Source organism: Heterocephalus glaber, unplaced genomic scaffold, assembly GCF_053883595.1.
Source record: "Heterocephalus glaber isolate CG9 unplaced genomic scaffold, H.glaber_assembly_v1.0 deba00001569, whole genome shotgun sequence".
NCBI classification, from domain to species: domain Eukaryota; kingdom Metazoa; phylum Chordata; class Mammalia; order Rodentia; family Bathyergidae; genus Heterocephalus; species Heterocephalus glaber.
This window is the reverse complement of record NW_028258354.1, coordinates 12,332,125-12,354,817: the sequence shown is the minus strand read 5'-3', so window position 1 is coordinate 12,354,817 and position 22,693 is coordinate 12,332,125. Positions and strand designations below refer to the sequence as shown.

At 37.1% G+C, this 22,693-nt stretch overlaps 1 protein-coding gene and 1 long non-coding RNA gene across 3 annotated transcripts in view; both read left to right on the top strand.

The window, feature by feature from the left end:
* Grip1 (glutamate receptor interacting protein 1) overlaps nucleotides 1–22,693 on the top strand; it is a 661,025-nt gene that overhangs the window by 157 nt on the left and 638,175 nt on the right. The window lies entirely within an intron of this gene.
* Nucleotides 1–22,693, top strand: part of LOC147823735 (uncharacterized) — a 135,887-nt gene continuing 113,194 nt past the window's right edge. The window contains exon 1 of the long non-coding RNA XR_015443416.1: nucleotides 1–18,662. This is a non-coding gene — a long non-coding RNA (uncharacterized LOC147823735). The remainder of the gene's footprint in view (nucleotides 18,663–22,693) is intronic.

The window sequence follows — 22,693 nt, the reverse complement described above, 5'->3', positions numbered from 1 at the left end:
GGCGAGGCAGGGGGTCCCGGCTGGGGCCGCCAGGTGCCTCCCTCTCCCGCAGCCGCTCTGACCTGGCCACCCGCCGCCCTCGGGGCCAGGCCGGCGGCGTCCGGCGAACTCTGAGGGGGTTGTGTGTGTGTGTGTGTGTGTGTGTGTGTGTGTGTGTGTGTGTGTGTGTGTGTGTTACAGAGGGGGAAGAGGAGTGGTGCCGCAGCGGGGAACTTTTCGCCTGGGGAAAGATTTTCCTGGCGGGGGTGTAGGGGAACTCCAGCTTCTCCAGGGCCCGCTCGGACTTGGGGCCCCGCGCGGCCGTGTGTGGGGTGGGTGCTGGGGGTGACGGCGTTGGGGGGACCCTGCAGTGCTTTACAATGACTTTTCAAACTTTCCTCCTCTCGTGGCAGCCTTCGCTGTGTCCCCGCCTCCGGCTGGGATACCACCGTGGTGCCGAGCCCAAAGTTGCTGGAGGTTCCTAAAGAAGGAGGAGGAGGAGAGCGGGAAGGAGTGCAGGGGCGGGCAGGGGGCGCTGCCGCAGGTCTCCCGAGGGGAGGGGAGGAAGGGGAGGACTGTCCCTTGGCTGAGGGTCTGGGGCTGGGAGTGACTGCCTAGGAGATGAGTTATGCCCCAGCGCAGTCCTCGCTGTCAAGTTATTACCGCAGGACTGCGGGCTTTTCATAATTACTCTTTTCTTTGTAAAAGGCTGCTTTTCGTGCCAGGTGGCTTGCAGACCTTTTCTGCTTCAGCCTGACAAGTGTGCTGGGCACTTTGCTTTTAAGAGACTTCCAGAGAGGAAAGTTGAAGGCCTTTTTCACCTTAAATGCGTGTTCTTTTGAGGTCATTTCATGGTGTTTGGAGTGTGCAGAGGTTGGTTGCGAGTTCAGCTCCATAATCGGGATGTGATGTAGAGTGCACCAGAATTTCCTATACAGGCCCCAGGGGACAGGGAATATGTAGATGGATGGTTGTGCTAGCATCCAGAGGGATCCTAGCTGTCAAGGTCCACCAGGTTTATCCCCAGGCTCCTTTGATCCCAGCCTGTCCTGGTTTCAAGGAAAATGCTTTAGAATTCAGGCTGCAGGGTCTGCACGGTTGTGGTACACAGTCGGTGCTGGAGGTTAAATGGTGCTGCATGGGTGGGTGGGAAACGAGGAAAGCAGGAATCTAATCTGGTGTGTGGAGAAGGCAGAGTTTTCAGGGGAGCGTAATGCTGGCAGCTTGATAAGCTTGTATGCACGGTGGCTTGGTTATTGGGCATGCCAAAAGTTTCAGGCTTTTGAAATAATGCTTATTACTGAAGAACCAATGTACAATTTCCAGTTTTTCTCTAGGTGGCACAACCTATCTTTGGTTTAAGTCCTGTTTAATGACTCAGGGAATTTATTCCCATAAACCACTTCCTTATTAGATTTGTGTATTCATTTTCTAGCACACTTCTGGTAGATGACCTATGTTTATCCACTCAAAAGGCACTGCTGCTTTAGAAATGCTTCTGCTTTTCTCTGTAGTAAATCATATTTCAGAAGTGGCGAATAGCTACCGATAATTTATAATTAGATAAAAGCATTAAATGAAAGCATTCTGTTAAGCACGGAGGCCTGTCCTATCAACTAAATGCCACAAAACTCTTAATGTTAAATGTACCCATTTGATAAAAAAATAATAGTCACAGTGCTGCGAACAAGTTTTATCAGAATGCTGAAGTGGGTAGATTTTTGGATTGCGACAAAATGTACTTGTATGTCTCTTAGAAATATATGGTAACTTTGAAGGGTGATCTGCTAATCTGCTTGGTGGAGATAAGACCAAAATTTCTCCAGAACATAAAAATCTGAGTGAGAAATTTGGCTGTCTTAGCTCCACCCACAGGAGGAAAGAAAGAATGTTTGTTACTAGGTGTCTTTTCACTGTAGAAGTTTCTTATTGTTTACATTATGAGATACTTTGCCAAACAATATTTTTTGGTTGTGATTTTTTGAACTCCTGCTTTATTGAGAATACACAAATAGGTGTTCTTGTTTCTTAAAACTCTCCCTATTTATCTAGTATTTGTGTTTGTCTCTGTATGTGTGTATTTAAGTGAATAGAGAGACATCTGAGTTTTAAGACATCTGTCAGAGGACACTGCTTAAGCTTGGCTTATCCTTTTTGAAGAATTTTATTGTAAAGTGTCAAGCAATGTTTCCTATTTGCATTTGAAGTCAGGTTTTATACACTTTTCTTCCTTTGGAACTTAAGATTTTAACCATTTCAAATAGTGTTGGATTAGGTTCTTTTAAAATATAAACAGAAAGATTAAAGTGACAGCCCTGTTAGGAAAATAATGAACCTGGAATAAATACTTTTAAAATTTTGTTTGGGGATATCATTGATCAAAAGGTGAAGTTTTATATTTTACTATTAAATTCCAACGTTGGTTGTGCTCATATAATCACTACTTTTTCTATATTCTCTCAGTCCCAGTTTACATCAAAACATTCTAAAACCCATTATGGAGACTACTCTAGCATAACATTTTTTCATGTAGATTTTATTTAGTTAAATCTCCTTCTTAAATGTAATGCAGATTAGTACAAGATGGTAGCTTCTTTGAGGACCACATATATGAACAAGTACATGGCCTAGTATTATTCAACTTTAATTCAAACATTGAGGGAATATTCTTGCTTGGTATCATCACTTAAAAAAGAGGGCTTGCTAATCTGTATAATTTTATGTTATATCCACACACCATTTATATATAACTCAGGTTCATCTTGAAGGCCTCTGTTAAGATGATATTGAATGAACTATTGCTATTGCATGGAGTGCTGAGCATAGAAACTGTAACTTATGGGTTGTTGCTGTAAATGCAGTCACTTTCAAAATGACATGTTAAGACTTACCTAGGTGACATATACTATTAAAATTCAGGACACATTTCTCTGTCCTCCCCCTGATTTTCTGCTTGAGCAGCTAATCCAAATCCATTAGAAGCTACCAAACATATTTTTGGGTTAAATGTTTGAGGAGAAAAGAAATGATTCTGAAAACTGCAGTATTTAATATCCCTTCCAATCAAATTAAATTAAGCAATTTATTGGTTGTTTTACATCTGCTTATTAACTGATCATGTGTAATGGGAACATTGCTGTTGAGGAAAATCTCAGCACAAAGGAATAGATGCCTCAGTATTTAACAATGCTTTTTTTGTCTTATAGCTTCCCTTCTGATTTGTGCACCTTCCATTATTAGATGTTTATTGTATTTTAATAATGTATAGTTAGGATATGAAATCAAGCATACTGTTTAGGAAGATCATCATTTATCTATCACTGCAAGCATACTTATTGCTATTTTTATTTGGGGAAATAGAAAACTTAATTAATTTCTCTTATTTCTTTCAGTTTTATATTTAGACAATATAATACATGAAAATTATCTAATTATAAAGGTGGGATAAGTGCATTGCTCATCAGTATATCTACACACCAGGGGGAAATACATGAAATTTTTTATAGTTCTCCACCTCCCCTCATAAGTTTTGGAGGTTTACAAATGAGCTTGAGAACATCGCTTTGAATTTCTGTTACTGTGTTTGGGGTTTTGTTTATAGTTCAGTAAATGAGAGTATTTGACTCTTTAGATGTAAATGGCCTTTACTGCCTCCCCCCCCCCCGCCCCCGCAGAACTGGTGATCAAATCTAGGGGAACTCTACCAAAGTACTGGTCTTCAAGCTTTCTAAATTATGAGGCAGGGTCTCACTAAATTGCCCAGGCTAGCCTCAAACTTGTGATCCTTCAGTGTGAAGGCAACTGGATTTAATCATGAGTATTAAAAAAAAAAAGTGTGTCTTTATTACACCCTTTGTTTATTTCTTTTTCTGCATTGAAAGGAAATCTGCTGACCATACGCCACACCCTAAATAATAAAATGTTTCATTTGAAATTTAAATTATAACTGAGGAATGCTGTGTGGAAGAGGGAAAAAAAATCAAACAAATCTAGATCTTTGTATCAAAGTGTGTTAGATGTTATAGTTAGGTCTTATTAGTTCCCTGGTAGATGAGGAAACTGAGGTTCAGAATTATGCTGAATGTTACAGAGCCAATCTTAGGGCACCAGTGTCTAAAGAAATAATTAAAAAAAGAAGTTAAGTTACATTTCCCGAAAGAAAGTTTGTAGTGTTTTAGTATTATGACATTTATTTTTTTCCCCTTTTGGAAAGAATTTTAATGCTAGCATTAAACTTTTCACTAAGAATTGGTCAGTAGGTTGGGGTTTAGCTCAGCTCAGTGGCACTGTGCCTGCCTCGCAAACACAAGGTCCTGAGTTCGATCCCTGGTACAAAAAAAAAAAAGAATTGGTCAGAAGAATTTTCTTAGTTACATATACTGAGAAAATATTTCTAAAATATATTTTGGGCTTTTGACAAACTGACTTTGCAAGATAAATGTGTTAACTAACAACAAGGGCTGACATTTCAACATATTTCTAAATAGAATTATTTGACTAAAAAAAAGCAACTCATTTAATTGACCGACTTTTTCCAAGGAGGACATGACATTATTATATAACTTTCCTTCTTGTTAAAGAGTATTTGACATGAAGGCAAGAATTAACAAGAGTGTTGATTCTCACTGTGATGAACTGGTAAATGACTATATTGTCAGTAGCCACTGTGCATTTGTTCTGTTGCTAACATTTTATTTAATTAAAGCCTTATATCTAAATTTTCCCAGCTACCAATAGCCAAACAAAGAGCCTTCAGCTAATGCTCTCATCTGCAGCAACCTGATTTTTCTTGCCTGAATACAAAGAAATATCAGCTTATATGAGTAAAGAAAATTGAGAATTGAATGCTTTGGGTATTAAAACTGCTATATTGAATGCTGTATGATAGCAGACTGTTTAGGCATTTAAGATTTGATTTATTTATTTCTAGTTAAATGACAATAGTAGTACTGTAAAATATAAAACTAATAGCAATACAAAGAAACATATCTAGCTGAGAGCACTATTCAAATGCAAAGCCAAAACTTAGGTTCAAATCTCTGGTGTTATCATTTATTAAAATTTAATTCTTCTTAGATTCAAAAATTTCCTAAGTATAAACATAAAAAGGCCAATTTTCTTATTCAATGAGTCTAGTTGCTTAGGCACATCAGTGGTTAAAGGGTGCTATCAGTTTTATGGGAAAGTTAATGTTATCTAAATGTATCTACCAATTAAAATGCACCTGATTTAATCCCTTAGCTACCTTCATTTCAACAGTGATTAAACTTTAAGCATCAAATGAAGAATGTGAAGAAGATATGGCTTGTATCCTACAAGAATTCCTTAGCTTCAGCACAGCAGTTGATAACAAGTAATTTGAAGTCATTAATACCATTGAGTTTAAATCTACTCCATTCCTTATTAGCTTGGTGGTCTTTTAACTTCTCAAAGCCCTTGTGTTCTCTTAAGATGAGGACAAGTAATATCTCTCTTTTGTGAGTATTAAATGCAATTAACAAATGTGAAAGAATTTAAGACTGTTTCTTACATGTAGTTGAGGGCTCAGTAATGGCAACTGTCATTACTTTTATGATATCTTGATATAGATCTGTACCCTTAACACCTTACAATATCCAGATGATGAAATGATAAGAATTTTAGTCTTTAAAAACCTCATAAAGGGCTGGGGATTTAGCTCAGTGGTGCTGCGCCTGGCTCCAAATAAATAAATAAAAAAAAAAAAAAAATAAATACCTCATAAACTAGTAAGGAAAAAAAGTCCATTGTTCTATGAAAAGCTACACTGAAACACAGGCCTTTCCGAGACCAAGGTCTTTGATGTATTGTGGTTTGGCTCACAATGGTGAAGAAAATCTAGTGTAGAAAGGAATGCACCCAAAGCCACATATCATAACCTTAGCAAATGTTTATTGAACATTACTGGTTATAGTGGGTGCCAGGAATAAGAAAATCATGGTTCTTATTTTTCGAGATTATTAAGTGTAGTTGTGGAGGTGTGGATATGAAAGACAGCATCTGTCTGCTCCTGTATAAGTTAAATGTTAAAGGAGCAGAGAAGAGAGATTGATTATGCTGAAGATGAGTGGAGAAAAAAAGCTTCTGAGGACAGGAAATATTAAGACTTGAAGAGAAGGAAGGGAGCAAGGAAGGCTTGCTGGGACATAAGGAAAATATTTCAGTTAAGAGGGACATAGTGTGTTCCAAACAGTATGGAATGAGATATTCCAAGGACCACTGCTGGTCTCTGAAGAGGCTGAAGTGTAGAAAATCAATATGCATATGGAGTAGAGAATATGAGTATTCATTTCTCACATGAGCTGGGAAAACTGGGTGGGAGGGCCAGATTTGAGAGAGCTTCATATTCCAGATTAGAGTTCCAACTGTATCCACCAAGCAGTGAGTTTATTGAAGGGCTTCCAGAGGAGTGACAGAGTTCTCTTGTTTGTTTGTTTGTTTTGTTTTAGAAAGCTCACCTGGGCAGCCAGGGGGAAAAGGGAGGAACTTGGAAGGACACAGATCCGCTAGCTGGCTACTGCCTTGCTCCAGACCTGCAAAGATGCTCAGGACAGGGTCTTAGGGACCAAGTAAATGTAGGAAATATGGAAGGGTAGGTTTCTGGGTCAGGTACTGATTTGAATTAAGAGTTGTGTCTTGAGACACAGTATCTTGGTATGATATTCTTTCTGCCACATCATCACATATTTCTTTTCTTTACCTACCCCCTTCCTAGTCCCCACCAAATCTGTGTACGGGAAGAAATTAATATGATCTGGTACAGTAATGTAAAATCAAAGGGTCACCAGAGTGGTTGGTTATAAATTTAGGTAATGATGGGCCGGGATTTAGCTCAGTGGTTCTGCCGCCTGCCTCGAAAGTGCAAGGTCTGGAGTTCGATCTCCGGTACAAAAAAAAAAAAAATTTAGGTGATGATGATACCTTTTTGTGCATTTGGTTTTTCTCTTTTAATATATAAAATTCATATACTCTCTCATCCTAAAGGAAAAATAATTATTGTCCTGTACATATATGTCTTAAAACTAATTTGGAATTTTAAGTAATTTTTTAACTGAAAGAGAAAATAGTAGTAGGTATTTTATTGAAACATCTTCCCTATTGATAGAAATTGTGTAATTCTTGGTATTATTATTTTCTGAAACCAACTGAATGCTCTGTGAATATTTTTAATGAACTTCTTACACTGGATTCTGAGTCAGAAAATGAAAGTTAAAATTCTCTTAGTCATTTTCTTGGCTATTTGGTCTGGGCATAGACAGTGCCTCTCTTTTTTTTCCTTTAGTGGTATTGGGGATTGAATCCTAGCCTTTAAAAAAAGCTTTTTTGTTTTAAATTTTGAGACAGGGTCTTGTTGTCCGGGCAGGACCTGAACTTGTGATCCTCCTGTCTCAGCCTCCCTTTAGTTTGCTCACCTGTAAAGCAAGGATGATGCCTATGATCTTGGCATACTGCTTTTTAAAGGTTATATTAAGAGCCGAAAGCTATTATAGTGTTGCTCTATTACAAATGTGAGATTTTAGTAAAAGAGTGAGAGTCTTAAAGTACATTTATCTATTTATGTGCCATCACTGAATTGAGGTATTATTTCCATTATTTTTATTTCAGAAAGTGAAAATTTTCATTTAAAAATCTTAATTCCTTGTCTTTCAAACTGAAGTTGAAATATGAGGTTTTCTTCCTTGGACTTTATAATATTTATAACAAAAATTGCAAAACAACTCACTTTTGACAAAATAAAATGATGGACTTAAGTTACAAGGCATACAGTGTTGGCAATTACTGCCTGCTCTACCTCCTCCAGCCTGGTTCCTAGCTATGGATGGAAAAGTCCAGCTTAAAATGCTGGCTGGACTTTGCCACTCCCTGTTATTAATTTTCTGATTATTTCTAGTCCAGGATTCAAACCTCAACCCAGTATCCAAAAGTCATCATTTTCCAAACTGAAATTATATCTGGAACCTTTGTAAGGGAAGAAAAAATTTCTCATGGGTCTACACTGCCAACTTCATTTATTTTTATTATGCTACTAAAATACTTACTAACGTAAACCTAGGTGCAAACTCCTTATGCTTATAATACTCAGAACCACAAAGCCTAGCAGATTTTACAAATGAAACACAAGCATTACTTCCCCCCAAATCAATAACTTCCTCATCAACAACATTAATTTCATGTGTCTTGATAATATTTGTCTGAAACGAAATTCCTTCTTGCAGCATAAATATAGTACTTGCTAGTAGGGAAGTGATTTTCCCACTTTTTTTTTTCTAGCCGAACTCCTATGGAATATTGATTTTAACAGCCTGATGCCACTTGGTCTTTTCTGGGAATGAAGTCATCATTTACCTGTGAAGTCCTCTGTTCTCATTGTTTTACTTGGCACCATTATGATCTTAAATGCAAAGCCAAGTATCAGTACTTAGGTTGGTGGCAGATTTAGGCTGCCAGGCTGATCTACATTTGCCCTGCTTAAACTACTTGTGGTGAAAGACTGTTCTTTCCCAGTTAGTCACAGGCTGATTTGTAATCCTACAGCACAGTGCATTGTTTTAAATCCACCCACCCTAAATTAGATCTCACCTGTTCTTGTGTCTACCCTGTTCAGTGAGATGAATTCACTAATCATGGACTTGCACATGGCCATGTCAAATTGCTAGAGGGATTTCTATACAACTACCTTCATTTTCACCTACTTTATTAACCATGGTCAGGTAATATGGTCTCCTCACTGGCACAGTCCACAAACCACACTTTGAAAGTACTAGTTTGGAATATACCTAACACAACTGGGATTTGAGAGAAAAGTTTAGAGGGTGTGTGTGTGTGTAAATTTACATACTACATTTAAGACATACAAATGTAACATTTTCTGGAGCTGCTTTTACCTTGCCTTTAAGTTACTGTTCATACTGAAAATGGATAAAACATCTGATCTTGTCAATTAAGAGCACATTGATCTCCAGTCTAAAAACTTTCAAGGGTTTTACCTTCCCTTGTCCCAAGATAGTATTCATGTGAAGGAGAAAGCTTCGTATCCTCCTGGCTCGGGATGAAAGGCATTTTGTTCATTGTGTGAACCTCTCCGTGTCCCCTGCTCAGGAACTGGCATGATTGGTGACTGGGCGTTGTCCCCTCTGCCCACTGAAATGAGACTGTTCCTCTTTGGTCTAGTGACCTATTCCAAGTATCTTTACTCAAAATCCAAAGTACATCAATATTTATTATAAGCTGCACACTGTAATTACATTACCAGCTATGAGAAGAAATTTGTCAGTTCTCATGTTCACACATTTGTTGATGAAATATAAAGGGCAGATTTCGATAAAACTACTAAGTAGAAAAGGTTTGTGTACAAGGTAGACTAGCAGATAACATTGGCTGAAATTACTTGGCAGCTTCAAGCTATATCATTTCTGGGCTGTTGGAAAATGTTTATCTGTTTCTGTCTTCCCTGACAGTTGGATCCTAAAGAAAAGTGCCCACTTTATACAGAGTAGAACTCTTCCCTCTTATCGTTCATTCACCTTCTGTTCCCTGTCCTTTCCAGTTTTAATTTTCAAGTCACTTAAGTCACTCCAGAAATTAATAAATCTTCTTTTGTTGACATGTTAATTCCTTTTGTTTTCATAACTGTTGAATATAGAAGACCATATGAAAATCTTATATATAGTGAGGCAGAATAAATTATTGGGATTTATGTCTTTTTGGGGTACACTTTCGTCATTTGAGAAATAGGAATGAGTATGTTGTACTTGTTGGTACATTAAAAGATAGCAACAAAATAATAGAAAATAATGTAGGTAAACATCCAGATAATGATGTGGTAGGTGTTTATTTATTCTGGCATACAATCTGTGAATAGGTTCCTTTTATATATATATTTATTTATTTGAGACAGAGTCTCACTGTGTAGTTCAGGCTGGACTTGAACTTACTATGTAGCCCAGGCTGGCCTCGAACATGTGGGAGTCCTCCTACCTCAGCCTCCTGAGTGCTGTGATTACAGGCATGCCCCACCACTCCTGGCTCCCTTGATATCCTCTGATGTCTATTATTTATATCTCTAATTACTGCTATTCACAAGTTCCACTGAAAAGATAGAGAGATACACAAATCTCATGGAATCAAACTTCCTTAGTGGTAAAGATTTCTACATTGCCAGCATCAGAAGTGTGAGGATTATTGACTAAAAGATGGTGGCATTTAACATTAGGTTTTTCAGAGGAATTCAAGTGTTACTTTTTAAGTGCATAATTTTATAGTATGTGCAGAGCACATTTTCATTAAATGAAAACCTTGAACAAGGCAATATAAATTTAGTTTCTTTGTGACCATTTCACTTTTCCTCTTATAATTTCAGTTATGAGAATGAAAATTTTCCAGACTAGTATCAGACACCTGTAGTGCTGCATCTGCTAAGGAAAAAAATCTCATCTGATTTTATTAGTGATCTTGAATTCTGATATACATATGAGAGCCTTGCCACAAAGGAGTAGCCCTATTTTTCCCCGAAGCTATCATATAAAATCAAGTATAATCTTGCTATACATTCAATAACTTCATTTACTCAAACTCTTTCCCTCCAAGATCCTTAATAATTTAGAGACCTCATCTCCAAATATAGCTACATTAAGGAGTTAGGTTATACGTAAGAATTTTAGGGAAACACAAATATTGAATCAATAATGGACAGGAACAGAATAGTCCATGGTCCATATAATGTTTCTGTAAATTTCATTTTTTGGCCTCTGAATTGACCAAAGGAATGTAGCTTAATAATCTGGCAGTACTAGAGGCCCATTTGAGATTAAAAATCATGAAATTAAAGTGAAGCCAGTTGGCCTGGTTGGTGGTCAATTCATTCATGCCCCTGCTTTCCTAGGTGACTGGTACCTTCAATGCTGATACCTCTTTTCTCAAATGTCTGACACTCCTCTGCTGCCCTTATCACTTTCTATCTAAAGATTGTGCTTCTTATTTCAGATACAGAAGTATTTAAAAAAGAACCTCTGCTTACAACTGTGCACATATGCAGTACTCTGTCTTCTCTCCTGTCACTGTGGTTGAACTTCTGCCTTCTGCCCACTCCACGTCATACCTGTGAAATCTCCTTCCAGCATCATCTGTGTCTACTTATCACTGGATTATTGTCATTGGCATTCAAACGTGGTCCTTCATCTACTTTGTAGCATAACCCTCTCTTGATCCACATTCCTTCCAGTTACTATTTCACTTTTCTGCTTCCTGCAGTAACAAAATAACTTGAGAGACTAGTCTATATTTATTCTTATTCTCTCTTGAACCGAGACCAGTCAGGTTTTGTACACTATGCTTTATCCTTCTCCCAAGATAAATAGTGACCTTTCTTATTGCTAATCCTAGGAGCCAATCTCAATCACAAATTACTTAACCCGTCAGCAGCATTTGAGATGATGAATCCTCTCTTGGAAATATTTTATTCTCTAGTCTCTTATATTATTGTGCTTTTCCTGTTTCCTCACTGGCCACTCTGTTTTCGTCTCTTTTTGTCGATTTTCCTCTAATTAGTGGAGTGTAACAGGGTTGGGCCTTGTACTTCCTCCTTTTTCATGTTCCCTTGCAGTCTCATTAATATGCTGGTGTCTCCCAAATTTATATCTAGAGCCTCATCCTTTCCCTGAATTCCAGACTCCCTTGTGTGCCCAGCCACTTCAAACATGCAGGTATCTTGCACCAAAATCCAGCTCCCGATTTTCTCCCTCAAACTCACTCTTCTCTGGTATTTACCTGTCTTTCTAAGTGGCAAATCCACTTTCCAGCGTTGATGCCAAAGCCACTAGTGTCTTCCTCTATTCCTCCGTTTCTCTCACACTGCACATCTAATCTGTCATCAAGCCCTATTGATTCCACTTCCCAAATAGCACTGTCACTCACCTCTACCACTTGCAACTCAGTCCAAACCAACATCTATATTTACTGGGATTGTTGTATTTAATTCCTATCTGGTTTTTCTATTTGTCCCTTTAACCACTGTTCCTGCAGCTGTTTCTGAAGTATTGCCACAGTGACCATTTAAAAATATGTCAGATCTGTTCAGAATACTTCAGTAGCTCCCATCTCATCCAGAGTCAACATCAAAGGCCCTACATGACCAGGGTCCCTGTTAACCCACCATCCTTATGTCTCTATAATCGCTTCCTCACTACACTCCAGCCGCACTAGTGTTAGAAATATCCAGCTTCCTTCTCCTTGCTTTCTTTATATTTGCCCTTTCCTTTGGCTGTATAACTTGCTTTCTCATTTTCTCCCAAGTGTCTGCATAAACGTCACTTTCTTAGTGAGGTCTTCTTTACAGCCTTATTTGAAATGATAACCTCTCCAATGCTTTTTCTCTCATTTCCTGCCTTTATGTGGTTTCATAGCACTTAATAATATTTTATTTTACTCTGCATTTGTATATTGTGTGTGCCTATGTTTACTGTTAATGGAAGCTCCCTAAGGACAGAGATTTTTATCTGTTTTGTTTTAGCACACAGAAGAGTACTTGGCTCCTAGTAGATGCTTAGTAAACATCCCTTGAATGAATTAAGGACATGAGATGTTGTTACTAAAACAGTAAGAGAAATGATTTGCAGATGATGGAGTGGTTATGTTCACAATCAGGCTTCTCATTGCGTTTGGGATTTATGTTTAAGGTTTAAGCATCTTCATTCCAGTGGAAGAACCAGGAACAGTTTTGGTAGCATATCATCCTTGGTGTTTCCTTTGGATTTTAAAAAGAATTGGAGACCTAAGCAAACTCCCCCCACAAGGAAATTGGCAGATGACAAGGGAGTTGGTCACCCATCGCTGGCAATCCACAGGCTGGACCCTGAAACTGCTTTTTAATGTCTAGAGCTACAGATATTTTTGCTAAAATATACTTTTCTTGATAATATCATCATGATGTTTAAAAAAAAAAGAGGTGTTTTACAGTGAAAATCTTTTCCTTGATTTTTATTTTGAGATATGGTTGTTGTGTCAGTGATTGTGCTGTAGTCATCTTATTTGTGTTTACACTGCCTACCATGATGAAGGCACAGTGTAGATATTTAGTCTTTGTTGAGTGAATAAATAAATGAGTCAGAATTATGAAAAATATTGGCAAGAAAAAAATAGGGTTATCTTCTCTCCTATGCAGGTAGTTTAGGAAAATTTTTTTTATTTATATATATGTGATGTTTTAAAAATTATGCGAAAAGCAAAGCAAGGTGATTTTTAGAATAAAATAGTTTACATATTTTCTTATCTAGAGTACTTTTTCCTTCATCCTTGATTTTTCAGAAAAGAATTAAAGACATTATTATTATTTTTTTTAAGAGTAGGAAGAATTTATTGAGAGAAAGAAAGCTTCTGTTTTAGAGAGACAGCAGGGGGACTGAAAAGTGGTTTGCCTCCCCCCCCCCCCTTTTGGTACCAGGGATTGAACTCAGGACCTTGCCCTTGTGAGGCAGTCGTGGTCCACTAAGCTAAATCCCCAGCCCTGAAGACATTATTATTATTATTATTATTATTATTATTATTTGGTACTGGGGATCGAACTCCGGTCCTTGTGCTTGCTCAGCAGGCGGCGAAACTACTGAGCTAAATCCCCAGCCCTGAAGACATTATTTTTTAAAAGCCCCCTCCTGGTCCCCACTTTGGATTAACCAGTGTATAATAATATGCCAGTTAAATGAAGATTAGTATATTTTACCCTATTTTCCCTAAGCCAATTCATTCTATTTTAATGAAGTGCAATAACAAATAGCCTTTAAGTGAATAATTTATTGTGCCATTTGTTTTTTTTTCTGAATATCAAACACAGGAAATAAGTACTTAATCAATTTTTCTGCTTATTAGCTAACCCAAAGGATAGCATAGGAATAGGGAAAATATAAAAGCAGATATAAAGAAAACACTTAGAATGTTATTATATAGCAATGTCACTTTGTCTTGAGGTTGTATTTCATGTGTACATGCATGCTTAACCACGCATTTCTTTCTTTATATATGTTACATTGTATGGTGGATAATCTCAAATTTCAGCATAACCATAAATCATACTTAGATTGAGGCAATTGGTTTAATGCGATATTTTTTTCCCCTCAGCATATCTTTAACAGTTAATTTTCACAGGTTCCCAGTACATTTAAGCTGTCATTTTCTTGTGTACAGTGCTTCCTTATCCTCACATTTCCTACTCTATTTCTTCTCAGTTTCCTACTCTTATTTCTTTCTGAATTTCCACAGTATGTACTTGCTTGCCTCCTTGGCCCCCCACATTGGAATATCAGAATAACAATCTACTCTACTCCTCCATCATGTTTATATGTATGTATTTATGTATGTATGTATTTATTTATTTTGGTAATCTCTAGTACATCAGGTCTCAGGCATTCTACAGACACTTGTTGACTAATTGACCTAATCTCCTACCCTTTTTCAGACTGTTAACCATAGGAAGACTCTTGAATGAATCAAAGTCCTCTCATGGATTCTTCATCATGTACTAGGCAATAGATTTGGAATGAATGCAGTGGGTGGAGAATGAATATTTACTAACCAAAACTGTGCTTTATATTATAGGAAAATAATCTAGGAAAGTTCATTTTACTTCAGGATAGAGATTTGAGCATTTATAATCAGAATTGGATCTGAAGACTAACTCCTATATTAATTGGCTGTATGGCCTCAGACAACTGACTTCTTTGGCTTCATGAAAAGACCTTAATAACACATATTCTTTTTTTTTTTTTGGTACCGGGGCTTGAACTCGGGATCTTGTGCTTCCGAGGCAGGCAGCAGAACCACTGAACTAAATCCCTGGTCCAATAACACATATTTTTCAGAATGTAGTAAAAATTTTAAGAATACAGTGTCTATAAAAAATACCTGAGTGGTGAACTCTCAGTAATGATAGGCAAGCATAGATCAGTGACATTTAAATAAGACAGAACTAATTGGAAAATCATACATAAGGTTTTCAGGTTACTGTATGTGTGGAGATTCTTGTATCTCATGAGGAGTCAGAGGGCATTTTCACAAATTCTCTTGCCAAAATAAAAATTTGCTAACACAATGACTAGTTTTTAAAAATGATTGTGAATTCAATCCAGAAACTCCTATAGGCTAATTTGTTTCAGGCTTAAGGGCCCCAAACTCATTTTAGAATTGTGCATACCTGGGTACAAGGATTGACTTTAAGACCATGTGCCTCCATTTATTTTGTTGCTGATATGTGGTGCAGCCTGACAGCAAGCTCTTGACTCACAGTTTCCCAGTGTTCTTCCTGTCAGTGACTTCATTTGAAGAATAGCTTTGTGCAATGTGAGGCTTTTATTGTATGTTAAGCCAAGACAATAACGATACCAACTAAACTATTAGCTTTCACTATAGAGAACCTGTAAAGGTGCAATGATTTGGATTTTTTTTTAATGATTTAGATTTTGTTTCAACACAATTAATGGTTGAAAACAAAACAAGCTAGAAAACAGCCAAGCTCCTTTCTGATCTGAGGTTGTAGCAAACCTAACCTGGAAGCTGAGGGAATTCCTTTTGTCAGTTCAAATATTCTGTGTGCTGAAACCTTGCATTATTTATAGTCATTAGGAGCTTCCTTGCTTCCCAATCCAGTGGCAAGTAAGTTTATCTCATTTGCCTCACTAGGATCATTTTGTAGCCCAGTTCATTTAGTCTCTCAATATAAAATGTGTGGGGACCCTTTCTTGGGAGAAATAGAATTGCTATTGAGATCAGCACTGATGACCACATCCACTTGGTACTCAGTCTCAATCACAGTAGGATTAAAGAATCTGCTGCCAGTTTATTTGAGTGCTGCACATCACTAAAATCAATCAGAATAATGGTGCTAATTAATTCAAGTCTTCACATATCACTCCTTTTACTGTAGCAGACAGATCATTAAGTGAAAATTTAAAAAAATCCCTCTACAAAGTACATTTGCCATGCCCTAAGAAACAAATGCTGAGTGAGCAGCCTATTTAGGAAGCAAGTGGTTAGCATCCATTGGGATCCCACTTGCTGTGGTCCTGCACAGATCTTGGTGGTTGGGATTGACATTTCTATCAAGATCTTATAGTCTGTCTTCGGCCTCTGCTTGGATCTGTGCCTCCTGTTCCTGGTGCGTAGTCCGTGCTATCACTGAATCATTTACTTCTTGACCATGCCACCAGATAGCCTGACCCTATCAATATCCTTGAATGTTTCCTACCTGACTTGTGTCTTCCAGAAATTGGAATTTTCCAGTGTTTCAGGTGTATCCCTTGTTCTATATCCATTTGGTTAATGTTGATGCTAGCTGTTTACTAGAACCTGACATTTTCCTGGTTCCCTCTTACATGTATGAGTATCCCAAACTCTGACTTTAGCTTCCTGTCTGTCTCCTGTGAAAACTGGTACCTGCAGAATTTCTCAGCATGTTGATGCAGAAATTTATTGTGCTGTGGTATATATATGAGTTGGGGAGAAGGGAAGAAATGTGTAGTGGTTGCCAAATTTATTTGATCATAAGACTCCTTTGCAGTTGGAGAATCTTGTAAGGTAATGTAGTTCAGAACACATGCAGAGAAGTGCTGCCAAATAGAGTGGTAGTGATATTTGGAGCTGAAAGAAAAAATCTTAAGAGCAGGTGTTATCCTTCAACAACAGAAGAATATCGGTGCTGTAGAATTGTTGATTCTGAACTTTCTCAATGTTTTCTCTGTTATTCTGTAGTGTCACTCTAATTAAAATCTTTCCTTTTAATTCTGAGTTTTAGTTACTGAGTTTGCCCTTCCTGAAAGCTTTTCTCTCTAATTGAGCAAATTCAGCATTTATTGATGACCTACTACATGTCATGTGCTATGTTTTGCTATGCTACTTGCCAAAAGCACAAATATAAATATGATAGGTCTTCCCTTGTTCATTATAAAATGAACATTTTATGAAGCTGGTCTGTTATCAAGCCAATTATTTTGTTTTTGTTTTTGTTCTTTTTTCATTTCAGGTCTAAAACTTATTTTACAGGGCTTAATTCTCATTCTATTCCAAATAATAAAGACTCCTCAAGGGTAGAGAAGAAATTTCCAAGCATTTTATAAAAAAGTGAAAATAGAGTAAGTTGCATGAAAATTTAATGGTTCTATATGTAAAAACTTACCAAAACAGAATTAAAAGACAATTTGTAAATTAGAAGAAACATTTGTAACATAAAGACAGAGGTTTCATATCCTTAATAAAATGAGCATATACTGGTTTTTAATGAATCATTGGATGAATGAATGAATGAATGAGAAGCAATAAGGAAAAAAAAATTTCGCCTGGAAAAATTGTGAACATGTGGCATAGAGCACCTCTCTCTCTCTCTCTACATATGTGTGTGTGTGTGTGTGTGTATATATATATATATATATATATATATATATTTTTTTTTTTTTTTTTTTTTGGTACCGGAGATCAAACTCGGATCCTTGCGCTTGCGCAGCAGGCGGCGAAACCACTGAGCTAAATTCCTGGCCCAATATATTATATATATTTTAAAAAGCAAAGAAATAAAAATTACAACAAAATAACCTGTTCACTTGTTTACTAATTTAACCCTTATAAAGCCTTTATTATCACCATACTGTTAATATCTTATAAATTGTATTATTTCATGTAATTTAAATAATAATCCATGTGGAATGGGTATTGTTATCTTAATTTTACCAATGAGCAAGGTGAGTCTTAAAATATAGTTAAGGGGCCGGGGATTTAGCTCAGTGGTTCCGCCGCCTGACTCACAAGCACAAGGTCCCAAGTTCGATCCCAGGTACCAAAAAAAATATGTAGTTGAGATTTGAACTCATACCCATCTGGCTTCAAAGTCTGCTCTTACCTACTGTGGTCTTCTGCTAGCATTAAAATGTCTCAGAGAGTATTGGATGATGTGGCAAATTGTTTATTTATTTATTTATTTATTTATATTGAGGATTTATTTATTTCTGTATTTAATCTTTTTGGGAGATAGTTTCATAATGTAGCTCAGGCTGGCCCTCAAACTTAAGGGGACCCTCAGCCACCAAAGTGTCCAGACACTGGACGTGTTCTACCTTACTTGCCAAGAGTCCCTTTATGTTCATTGCTTGACAATCTATGCAACACTAACTTCAGACAAATGCCCGTGAATTCACTATTCCATCGTTACTGATACACTTAAGACAACCCTCACAATTTTTAAAGAGGAAAGGTTAACTTGGTCTTATAGTTCATTTCATAGGTTGGCATGGCAAAGGGAGATAAACATAGGTGAGAGACAAAGCCTTCTAGGCCACACCCCCAGTGACCCACCTCCTCTGACCTCACTTCATTTCCCTGCGTCACATTGAGCTGTAGACTCAGTAGAGAAGTCCGCTGATGAGGATCGGGCACCCATGATCCAGTCCCTTCTAAAAGGCCTACCTGTGAGCACAGGAGGCTTTGAGGAGACCTCTACAGAAGAAAGATATGGTCACCAAGCAGGGGATTCACACAACTGTAACATCTAAACCAACTTCGATAGCGATACTCTTCTGTGATTTCCCAGTTCCCACTGGGCTCCAGCGTATACAATTGGCACACCATGCACCAATCACAGGAGTAGGTACAGATCTGAACCAGAAGGGATGACCTTATATCCATCAGTATTGGTGAGTGGCAAATTGTTTATGAGATAGAGTTAAGTTAAAAAAAAGTACAAAACAATATCTACATATGATTCCACATATGTTCTTTTAAACGTATATGCAGAGAACAAAAATTGGCAATATGTGTACTAAAGTATGAACAATGCTTACCCATGATTTTTCAGAATAACTTTCACTTTCTTTTACCTTTATTTTTTTTGTTTTTCTCTGTTTTCTTTTTGTTGTTATTGGTTTTGTTGTTGTTTTCATTTTATTTTTGGTGGTGTAGATTGAACCCTCATGCTGCTAAGCATGTGTTCTACCACAGATCTGCATTACTAGCCCTATTTATCTGTATTTTAAATTTGTTCTGCCATATATATATACGTATTTATTTATTTTAAAACAACATTAAAAAAATCATCAGCCATATCAATTTGTGTGTATGTGTATATGAACCTGACTAGATGCTTTGAAATTCATAGGGAAGCACACCCAGAGAATAGAACAGTGTGTGCTGCTGGTACAAGGAATAGACTGAATGAATAAATTGATAAATGACACAGGCAGGCAACTCAGAAAACAGGAAATACAAATATCTAATGCATATTTCAAGAAATAGTCAATGTTAGTAATTGAAGACTTACAGATGAAAAGCATCATGAGATAACTATTTTTTCACCTTCGTGGTTAGGGAAGTTGTTTTTTTTTAAGAGACTTCCCAATGCTGCTTCCAAAAGGTGCTCTGAACCAGGTATCCAAAGGTATAGAAAGCAACTGTTTAAGCACTAGCCAGTCCCATTATTTAAATACAAGATAACCAAAAATTGCATATTTTTTCATTAAGTTTTATAAGATAACAGGAAATATAAAAACAACAGTTTTATCAAATTTGTTCAATACAAGAATCAACTGGTTGAAATGATACCTACCTCAGTGACACTCGAAATACGTAAACAATGCTCTGACTGAGTAATGCTCTGGGTAAACTATTAAGTGGCTTATACAAGTCTAACCTAATAAATCAGTTCTGGAACTTGATCCTATGTAAATAACTCCAAATACTAAAAAAGCCTTATCCACAAAGCTGTATGGTCTTATAATTGCGAAAAGATGAAAACAAACCACATATCCTGTGCTATAATCATGGGGTAGTAAGTGATAGAATAAATCACCTGTTGATGCATTATTCAGTAAACATTCATGGAGCGCCTGTACAGTGCAGACATGGCTTTGGGTGATGAGGATGCAGCAGTAAACAAAATAGGCAAAATATTTTTCCCAAATGATTTTTTTTTTTTCTTTTTTTTCCCCAAATGATTTTTAAAAACAGGATCTGCGTAACAAGAATGATGCTAAGGTTTAAAATGTTATATGTAAAGAGAGAATATTAAGTTGTGTATATATTAACCTCAACTATGTGGAAAAAAGAGCTTGAAAGGAAGTTCATGAAATATGTTGGATCATGGTTGAACTTTTAAAAAATATTCTTTCTACGTCTCTAATTTTCCATACTAAAACTGTATTGCTTTAAGTTAGAAAAATAAACATAAAACTTAATTACCATTATTTATTAAATACTTGCAACATTCTCTTTACATGGAAAATTGGAACTTATGTCTAAGCAATGATGAGAATTTAATAGATATAATAAAACCTACTAGAATTTCTGATTTTATTGAGCTCCTAAAGCATCTTTACTTTTACTGATATGTTTAATGCCTTTAAGATGCTGTTTTCATTAAAACACTTTTGTAGTAAATGGTAATTGTGTATTGAACAGTTAAAAACTTACATTCAACAGATCAAAAAGTCCAACGCAATGTCAGTTTGATTAGGTAAATGCAAATTTAACTGCCTACTAATTCTTTAGACTTTTTATTTTACATGCCATAAAGAGAGCAATAATATAATTAAAATTCCGAAAATGGCTATTTAGGATAAGGGTATTTTTCCCCCCTTTTCCTCTTTTAAAGTGAGATGAGGGAATTTAAATTTCTATTCAAACATTATTTCCTACAGTGAAGGATCCCACTACTGTAATTCTAAGTAAACTTTAATTATGTTCCATACTTATGTGCAAATTTATTTTGTGTAATTGGATAGTGTTTTGAAATGTTTTAGATAATTTTCTTTAAGTTTAGGAATTGTTTTTTTGCTTTGTGCTTGAAAATTAGTTCTGATTAAAAATAGTGCTATTTTAAATTTAATTTAAAATTATGAAAGAATTTTGTAAAAGCTTAAAATGGTAGAAAATTCTGTTTTTTGTTGTGTCAGGGATTTTGCCCTGTATTGTACTATAAATGCATTGTAAGACTGAAAATCCAAGGTTCAAAATTACTACAATTCACATGAATTTAGTCAGGTCAGAGTTTACTAGTAAAGCAAGAAGTCCAGCTAGAAAAGTGAAGCAGTGTCTAGAATGTCGTGTGGACCAGAATCGCTATGATTTAGGGACTGTCTGAATTATTTTTCACATGAGATTTGATCACTATGGTAAGTGGACTTTCAAAGTCAAGTCACAGGGAGGAGAAAACCGAGGAACACCCTCCCTCCACCGTGAGTGTTCATTATACCAGATGACAGATGTTTCTACCCTTTCCAGAGGGACAGGAGTAAAGAGCACCTGGCCTTGAGTTCGGGGCTGAGGCTGAGGCTGAGGCTGAGGCTGGCTAAACTGGGGTTTACCAGTTGGGAGATTGAGCCCTCAATTGAAGAGGGCTAAGGTGGTTTTCTTCCCTGTTTTATCAGAAAATAGTGGCCTAGGCCCCCACCCTCATCTCTTCTCTGTAAAATGTTCTTCTCTTTATAGTGCTTAGTAAAGACTCAGCATTGGAGTGTGCTGCCCACCTCAAAGTGAGTATCCTGGAATCGGGAGGTTTGTTGTATGCTTTAGGTTATTATTATTATTATTTTTTTGTGGATTCCATCTCTGCAGGAGCAGAAAGTGCAAATGCAGTTGTCCCCTCTAATTTTTGAGAGTCTCACAACAGTCAGGGCGTGCATTGAGTTGCTGACAGGCCTGGCACTGTCACCAACATTTGGCGCTAGTGATAATGGACAAAGTGCTTGGTCAGCATGGGGTTTACTTTATGCCAGCCCAGTCTGCAGCAGTGATCCACACTGCCATACTGCCCTTAGGAGCATCTTTTTGATCTTTTTGCTCAGGGTTTTTTTTTTTTTCATGTAGTTACAACTGTGAGACGAAACTTGAGACTCAGTTCTTTGTGTGGTCAGAATTCTGGGAGGTCTCACACTGGCTCATTCTGATATTTACTTCTAGTATATTGTCTTTTCCAGACTCAAACAGTATACAGGTGACTCCCTTTTGCCTCTGGGAGCTAAAGTGAAGGATCATGGCCTTCACTGTAGACCTATGGGAAAGCTGCATCTTGTTTTTTTTTTTTTTTGGTACCGGGATCAAACTCGGGACTTTGTGCTTGGTACCTTGTGCTTGCAAGGCAGGTGCTGGAACCACTGAGCTAAATCTCTGGCCTGCATAAAGCTGCATCTTGTAACAGACAGGCTGTTGGGATAGAAGGAGCACACAGCCAAAAGAAATTTTCTCAAGCAATATAGCATTTCCTGTTAGCTTTTGAGGGCTCTGAGTTACAGTAGGGCAGTCAAGATTTTCCTGCTTCCTTAAAATTCATCAAAAGTCAATACAAGATCTCTTTCTGTGTCTCTCTTCCAATCTCTACCCCTACCCTGCCCTGTCCCTATCTCTCTTCCTTGACACAGGGTCCTCAGCTTTTTGTGTGCTAGTTAACTGAAAGAAGATCAGATAATATAATGACTCACCCTTTCCAGTGTATTTAACACATCTTGGTAATTTTTTCTAAACAATGCGACCTTAAATCTTATTTGTCCCATGCTGTGTTTATTTCCTGGAGCATCACTAAGGTAGGGTTGGTTGCACAGGCTCTAGAGATGACCTGTTCCATTTAGATCCTAACTCCACCAATTATCAGTGGTGTGACCTTAGGAAAGTCTTTTAATGTTTCAGTTCCTTATCTTGCTATATTTAAGATGGTGATAGGTATCATTAGGTTATT